Genomic DNA, 8,825 nt, shown 5'->3' on the forward strand with positions numbered 1-8,825 from the left:
TCGTGTACTAAATGTGTGCATCGTTGAATAATTTATGAATATACAGTGTTCTATTATAATAAACAGTTCAACCGTGAAATTTATTTAAATAATACCTTTGATTATACATACGATCACGCTCAAAATGTTCAGTCATTATATTCCTCATATGCTTTTAGGATCGTATCGGATTCTGCGAAACATTAAAATTTAGCGTACGCCCGTATTTTTACAGAATCATAAAGAAACGGAAAAAGGCACTAGCCCATTTTTACGTAGATGCTTTTTACTGCTGAAGTATTTCACGACAGCGTTTTATCATACGTTTATTCCGGTATAGACGTCTCGCTCGTCCATACGACAAATGCTGCGAGAGTGAAAGAGATGCGATTTTCAAAATCAACCCAGACATACGAGTGACATTACGAACGGATAAATAAGTCATACTTTAACTGGAACCGGCATTTTTCAGGTGGTAAGTTCATATTTTAAAATATTCTCTTTATTCACACGGCTGCGATCTCGCGTCTGTGTCGTTGATTTTCGGGCCTTTTTTTTGGGTTCAAATGTTTCGAGAATTTTTGACGAATGAATCAAACCAGGCCTAACGTGTGATATGAATCTTTGAATAGCCGGCGAGTGATTTGAACGTCTTTTGTCAAGTTAAGCATAAGTTGGAAGGGAATTGTAGTAAATTGAATTGATACAGCTCGTAGCTTTGATCTGAGAACGTGACTGTCAGCTCGCTTCGTCAAAGCTTTTACCGTCGCACCATCAAAGCGAATTGCTACTGTGAAAAGCGAAACACTACGCATTTATTTCAGTTCCACCTTCCATCAATTTACTTGCCAATAACATCTATTTCAGCGATGGTGAACCGATGGAACGCGTGCCATTTATACATATATAAGAGATTCATGATTGAGCTTTTCGGCCAATAGAAATTTCGAGACGTACACATGTATAATGTATGTATGTATGTGATTTTTACCTATTGAAAATACATCTGAAATGATGTTTTTTTAATTAAATAATGCAGTGGCAAAGAAACTATATATCTGCCTTTAAAATGAGGTGCACACGGTGGACTGGATATTCTGGATTGAATGGCTGTTCAGTGTGGACCTTCTGATTTGTAGAATGTATGCTGTGAATCGACCTTTGGTTCCCCGAACCAGCGGCGTAGCGAAGGGGAGGGTCCAGGGGGTCTAGACCCCCCCTTGGCGGAGTGCAATCAGCGGCAAAATATCCCACTCCTGTCGCAATTGATCGTTTGTACCATTTTTGGATAGTTTTCTATCCCAAATCCATGACAGATTTTTAGGACGTAAATATATACTTGAAAATTTCCAATGTTTGCTTCCTGATGGAAAAAGCTCTCAACCATCAAGTGTTTTAAAAAGTAAGATAAAGACTTCGGGGGAAATTTACAACCAAGATATATTTTGTGGGCCTTGCATTCTAACTGGAGAGTTGGAAATGTGGTGGCAATATATAAGTACTAGTGAAAATCGACCAAAAAACGCACTAGCTGCAATTGCAATTTGCAATCCTTCAATTTTTACATACTTTTTGCAACACTTCCGGTGACAACATCCACAAGTGAACGGAGCTTCTCCACACTACGATGACTAAAAACATATTTAAGGAAAATCAACTAAATGGACTTGCTTTATTCGATATTCATAGGGATATAAATTTTAGGGCTTTCTTAAAGTATTCATTATTTTTATTTTATTTGAATTTTGTTCATACCATATGTTTATTACGTATTAACTTTATTTTTATATGTTGTGATTTTATATTAATTAAATATAAATTATCTTGCCTTTTTTCCTGTCAAAACCCCCCCTTGACAAAATCCTGGCTGCCCTGAACACACACACAACATTATTATCTAATTTTAATATTGGTGTATACAGAAAAAAACCCCAAAATACATATGTATTTATATTATACGTTTAGAATAGGTATTTAAAGTTGACGAGCAAATTGCGGTTTTAGTTCATTTGAATTTTCAATAATGAAAAATATGAATTACAGTCAAAATAGTGCGTTCTCTTTATAAAAAATCTTACTACACTGCATTATTTAAAATTATATTTACATAACATTAAAACATTATATTTTATTTATAGGATAATTAAAATTAAAGAGGACTTTTATTAACATTATTCTTTGGTGAAGCTTGAATACTGCTCAATTATGCATGTTGGATAGATATTTTTAAATGGGACGCGAGACCTTTTCAAACGTAGATTATAGATTTTTGTCACTTCTCCGTAAAAAGGTTTGTCATCGCTAATCTATTCAGTGCTTCATAAAATCGTCGCAATATTATTTACAATAGTGGTATATGCATCGTACGTTCATACATATATCATCGAAAAGAATTTCAACGTGTCATTCGTTACAAATTTTTACGACACTGAAATATTTTGATATTTATTTATTTATTTATTCTAAACAGACCATTGTGGCATAACAGGAATTCCTAAAGCGCCACAATGGTCAAAAAATATAACACAAAAAAAAAAAACAAAATAACAATATACCCAAAATAATTTATGTATGTAATAAGTTATCACAATTACAAGAGTTATAAAAAGTTATAAGCGTTTAAAAAATAGTTAAAAAACACAAATCGTCAAATCGGAATGGTTGAAAATACAGTTTTGATTTCAAATATTAATCGCTTTTTCTATCGTTATGATTTTTTGCTTTTTCCGTCGTTCAAATTTATATTAGATTTATATTTATTATTAAAATAATTATAATATATACATATACATGTATATATATATATATATATATATATATATATATATATATATATATATATATATATATATATATATATATATATATTATTTGTAGGTATGTATGTACATATGTATGTACATATATTCCAAGAACCGTGGTATACTTTCCAATATAAATTCGTAGCTCTAATTAAATATATTTTCAAAAATTATCGATGAAATGAACTGTTAATAATAAATTACTAGCTGAACTCGGCATGCGTTGCAATGCCACAATAACGCATGCAATTCCCATTCCCATTCCCGTTCTCATTTCCGTTCCCGTTCCCGTTCTTGTTCCCGTTCCCATTTGTCGGAAAAACGCAGGCAGCGAACACATTTGAAATTATTCAATTATTTGTTTATTTTACCTTAACAACGCAAGTCGCGACGCGAAAATATTTGAAATTATTGCGTTGCAATGCCACTCATTCCCGTTTCCGTTCCCACTTTTGGCTGATTTTTTTTCACAGTAAGCTTCCTGGACATGCATACAATAAATCCTGAAAGTTCCATTGTTCCATCATATGTACATTAACGCATGCAATTCCCGTTCCCGTTTCTCGATGCGTTTCGATAAGTAAATGTTTCAGTTTCAAATTAATATTTAATAATCAAATTAAATTATAGTAAAGTATAGGAATAATATTGATTTTTATAAATATGTAAGGTTGGTATGATTGGAACGTAATGTAAGCGTTGGCATTTTACCAACGTAAACATTTCCTTAACGACACACTTGCGCTTCATACTTTCGCGTCGATAAAATCGTAATTACGAATATTATTATTAAAAGGCTTTTTCCCTTTTTTTTCGCAGTAATCTTTCCGGACATGCATACAACAAATTCTGAAAGTTCCATCGTAATTGGTTCTTTGGTTAAGGAGCCTATTCGAGACAGACAGACAGACAGACATTGATTTTTATATATATATAGATAAAACTGTTAATTATAAAATTTTCTTCTCGAAGAATGTTCATGTTTGTATGACGAGACTTAAAGACGATTAAATAAAATTTATTTTATGTAAAATAATTGAAGCGAGAGCGTATTTTCTCTTAATATACTAGTAGAAGTAGGTATGTTCAAATAATTCAAATGAATGAATGTTAGTGACACTTTGAAAGTGTGAATGTTTTGGTTTTTATATTTAAATTAGATAAGAAAATACTACCAAAGTATTTTATAAATGTAATAGTTATACATATGTATGTATGTACATAGTTATAGCACTATGTAGAAGTAGTAATAAATTAGTAGCGCAAAATTTGAAATTGCAACCACATGAAATAAGATTCACAGTAGCCTTAAAATAAAACCTCTTTATAATGTGATTAAAATATTTAATCTTTAAGTTATATGTACATATATACATTTTATTATTGGTAAGACTATAATAAATTTTTAAATTAAATAAGCTCGTAAGCCACCTACATTAAATAAAATAAATAAATATTATATAATTCGGTTTACAAATATTTTTAATACAAAATTAGAGTACGCTTATTATATGTATGTATGTTCATATATTGTATAATCTTTCTTTATATTATATAATATGTATGTATGTACATTCAAATAATGATACAGTTTATTATAATCTATAAGCCTACGACTCTGTCAAAAGGAATAAATTGCTTATATAAATAGACATTATGATACTTCTCATTGATCCCTCTAAGGAATATTTTCTTTTTGAACAAACAAGTATCTAATGAGAAAAAATTGTTCAATATAAAATAATATATGTACATATGTGTGTATTTTAAATACAAATATTTTGATTTCATTTCATACAATTTGCTTATGAAGAAGCTTTCGATGAACCCGTAACAAAGGAGAATAAATAAAAAAATTACACTTAATCAATTATATTCTGGATATTACCCTTTTTTGTCTGTATGAACGATTCACGCTTATAACCCATAGCAAAATTTTTCAGTGTTTGTATGACATTTTAAAACTCAAGAATATAGATGACAAAACGCTAAAAAAATATTGTACCAGTCTCCAGTCAATACTTTTGGTCGAAATAATTCAGATGTTTTATGCAAATAATTTTCAAAAATGTGATGTATCACGAATTCTATCGTATTCTATGAAATCTTTGGATGTTTTAAATTTTTAGTGCCAAGATAACTTGATAACTTTGTATGAGTTAAAATTTTATTAACACTCCATATCTCTGTAGCTAGTGGTGAAAGATTTTTTTCCAAATTAAAATTAATAAAACTATTTAAAAAGTTCAATAAGCTAAAAAATATAAATCTGTCATTAATTTCTATTGAAGCTACTTAAGCTGCCACACTAGACTACACATCCCTTATTAACGAATTTTCTACGTTAAAGGGGAGCTGTAGTAGATTGTTGTAATTGATTGATACCATTATTTTTAAGTAGTTTATATTCGTACGTTATTATGTACGCGTCATACTGAGAAAATCAACCGTACGGACCTGCATATTTGTATTGCATATCTGATATATTTTTGTACAATTCAAACTATAATTGCAGCTTTCGGTGCGCTAAGCATTGCCACTGATCATGGTCACGATTCAATTCTCACTAGCAGCTGCTGGCCAGACCTTGGTTTTTGACTCAAGGTCAATCGTTTCCTATCAAAGTTTGATAATTTTTCTGATTTTCATTGAAACGGTACCTTTAAAATTGGTATCTGCTTTCTTATATGTCTTGCAAACCTCAATTTAATCAGCGTCTTGAGGTTTGCTGATTTGTATAATAAAATGCTGCAATAATTTCTCCATAAATGTCACTGTGGATGATGTTTGTATGAATTCACATTGTTTATATTGTATCTGTATTAATAAACTCGTCGCTTTTGAGCGATCTGTAAAGGCAATTAATTGTACATGTTCGATTGAAATTAAAGAACAAATGCTTGTGCGACGGGGATTTATAGTAATTTTATTTTTATTCGACGCATCAGATTTATGTAGATATTTTTTATATATTGTAATTTCTTTCCGAAACCATCTGATTTAGTATCAACGGGTACAACACTAATATGTATATGTATATTTTTTTGTTTATGTAGTCGCGGTCAAGCAAGTGAAGCGCATTTCTTCACCGATTTGATCGAGTCAACATTAACCTTTTCGGCTCGTTCGTCACGCCGGATAATAACGTCGTAATCCGGACTTCCAGGAGAAGCTTCCCGTGAAATGATACGTATAAATTGTCCGGATGTCTGTCGCGTGAAGATACGCGGGATGATCATTTGTTAGAGCGCGGACACGAGCCAACTCAAAAAAATATGTATATAAACATACCTAAGTATAAAGTATATATCAAACTCACCGCGAATAAATCTTCCGTTTTTTATTATTATTTTTTATTTCGACGACGCCACGTCACTTCCAGCTCGCTCTATTAACATAACATAGATGGGTGGTGACGGTAAAAAAAGTCCCAAGTGACCCCCACTCGACTTTTGGACCGTGCGAAAATTGGACTTGACGATCTCGTTCAAATTCACGCCGTGTAGTACCCTCGTGCCAAAATAATATTATAAATGTCTGGTGTTTTAATTAAATTCCTCTAAAACTGACCTACATATTACATACATATAGTACGGTGAGATAAAATCCGGCTTTGAAAGTTCGAATCCAATTTTTGTTTGGATACCGAACGTGTGAATTTCGCCATATGATATGATATTTGGCCGGTGGGACCTTGTCACGTATTCCGGCCATACTTAAATGTAGAGCAATAAATAGGCCATGAAAATTTCTTCCCTTTCGTAATCTACCACTAGCTATTTTTATTATAGCTTGGCAGCTATGGAATTTTCCCTCATTCGTTCAAATTACACTAACCCAACAAAAAGATATCTTTTTAAAAATGTATTATTATGTATGGGCATAAACGCATTACAAAACATATCTTGCATACTAAAAAGAATATAGAAGGTGTGACAAAAGTTTTCTTGCGTTAGATATATGTACATATGAAAAGGCTTATCAAATAAATTTGAGCACGCATTTTTTTTTTTTAGTTTTTCATCACCTGTCGTAGTGTAATATCTTTCGAGATCATTCTACACCGTCTTCTATCCCAAATTGATCCTAATTGTTCAAACTTGTTCACTATTGTATAAATTTTAGTTATTTTTGGTTCAAATGTCAATAGCCACAGCGTAGTGCACTATTAGAGCTATTGAATACCAGTATAGAGGCCGTGGGATCAATCCTCGGCGAAAATACGCTATAATCTTGCAGTTATTAAAATATAATCTTGTAATCATTAAAACACAGATCGGCCGTTTGCTGTTAGACTTCTCCGATTTTTCTAGCATAATTAATTGGTATCCTCCCCCTCAGTTTATCGCAAATTTGAGCTAATAGCAAGATCTCGAATTTGTTGAATCTTATAAAATTCTACCTACCTAATGTATTAATAAATTTTTTGATTGTCCATATATGTCTCTATTGAATTCTATGTCTTGTTGTGTTTGAAAAATTGTTAGAACTTAAGTTCAAAAATGATGTGACTATATTTGTAATACCTGTTATGGCACATATACATAATGTATATATGTTTTGTATGTACATCTATATATGTATATAAAAATCAATGTATGTCTGTCTGTCCGTCACGTATGCGTTCCTAAACCATTCAACCGATTGCCATGAAACTTACATGAGTTATTGTGTGCTTGCCCGTGATGGTTTCTGTAAAAAAAAATTGCGCAAAAACGGGACCGCGAATTGCATGCGTTATTGTGCCATTGCAACACATGCCGGGTTCAGCTAGTATATATATAATAAAAATATAAATAATATATTCTAAATAATATACATATGATGAAATTACGAGTTATTCATGACAAGTTTTCCGTGAGAGATGAAGCAAAACAATGCGATGTAGGCTTGATTTAGATTTTTCTATTTATTTATAAAAGGAAAATCTATTTCGATGTATTTGTGATCATAGACATTTTTCTGTATATTTTCTGCCTTGCGAGATTATTTTAGAAATTGCAAAAATGTTGAGATAATAATGTTTTTTAAAATTGACTCAAATGAAATATAGCCACAAAATTTTGCTTTCTTTGGCTTAGAATTATATAAAGAACAAACAAACGAATATATATGTACTTTCCATTTAAATTTTCCATTTGTTTTGTTATAAAAAATATAAATGATCACCAAAAAAAAAAAATACATACTCATAATGGCATCAACGCTCTCTGAATAATTTATTTGCTTCTAAGAAAATTTGTTTCACAGGAGACGCACGCTATGTGGGAAGAATAAAGTATCACAACACCAGAAACTTTTCCTTTTTTTTGTTAACAAGAGAAAACATCTGACAGGAAATCGGTGCCAGTTATGTATGTATATGTAGGCACATGCGTTGTAACACTTTTAAAAAAAGGGGGGTTCGAATAAATATTTCTCTTTTTTTCAACCTCCATTTGCACACACTCTCTTTATTGCCTTGAACAAACAACATGGCGGAATCGCGTTCAAATCGAAACCCCTTTCGCTTCACCAATTGACCCGAAATCCTAGTAAGCCACTACATAGAATTTAAAGTAGGCATTCTCGGTATTACTTCATAATATCACCTTGAGCTTGTAAGCGAACTTTGATACAATCAACGAGAGCATCGATGTCAAATCTAAAACCACCCGAACTCCACTCAATTTACCCTCGTACCCTAATTCGATGGTTCTCAACATGGTCCCTTGTAGCCTAGGCAGGGTTTCACACGAATTTCACTGTCAGAATAAAATAACTCCAAGTTATCACTGTGAATGATACTGAGAATTTGACAAACACGTGCAAATTCAATTTAGTCAGTTTCTACTAAAAATGGAGCACTTTATACGATAAAAAAATATCATGATAAGAAAAGTTTAAGTTGACTTTTTACATTTCGTGGAATTAATGTTCTATCTATATTTGTTTGCTACGCATAAAAACGATTAATTATTTTTCATATAAAGTGGTTACCCGTTGAAGTGAAGCAGTTATTAAAATTGAAAAAATAATAATAATGAATGAAAGAGCTTATTTATA

This window comes from Arctopsyche grandis, chromosome 5 (assembly GCF_051622035.1).
Source record: "Arctopsyche grandis isolate Sample6627 chromosome 5, ASM5162203v2, whole genome shotgun sequence".
Classification (NCBI taxonomy): domain Eukaryota; kingdom Metazoa; phylum Arthropoda; class Insecta; order Trichoptera; family Hydropsychidae; genus Arctopsyche; species Arctopsyche grandis.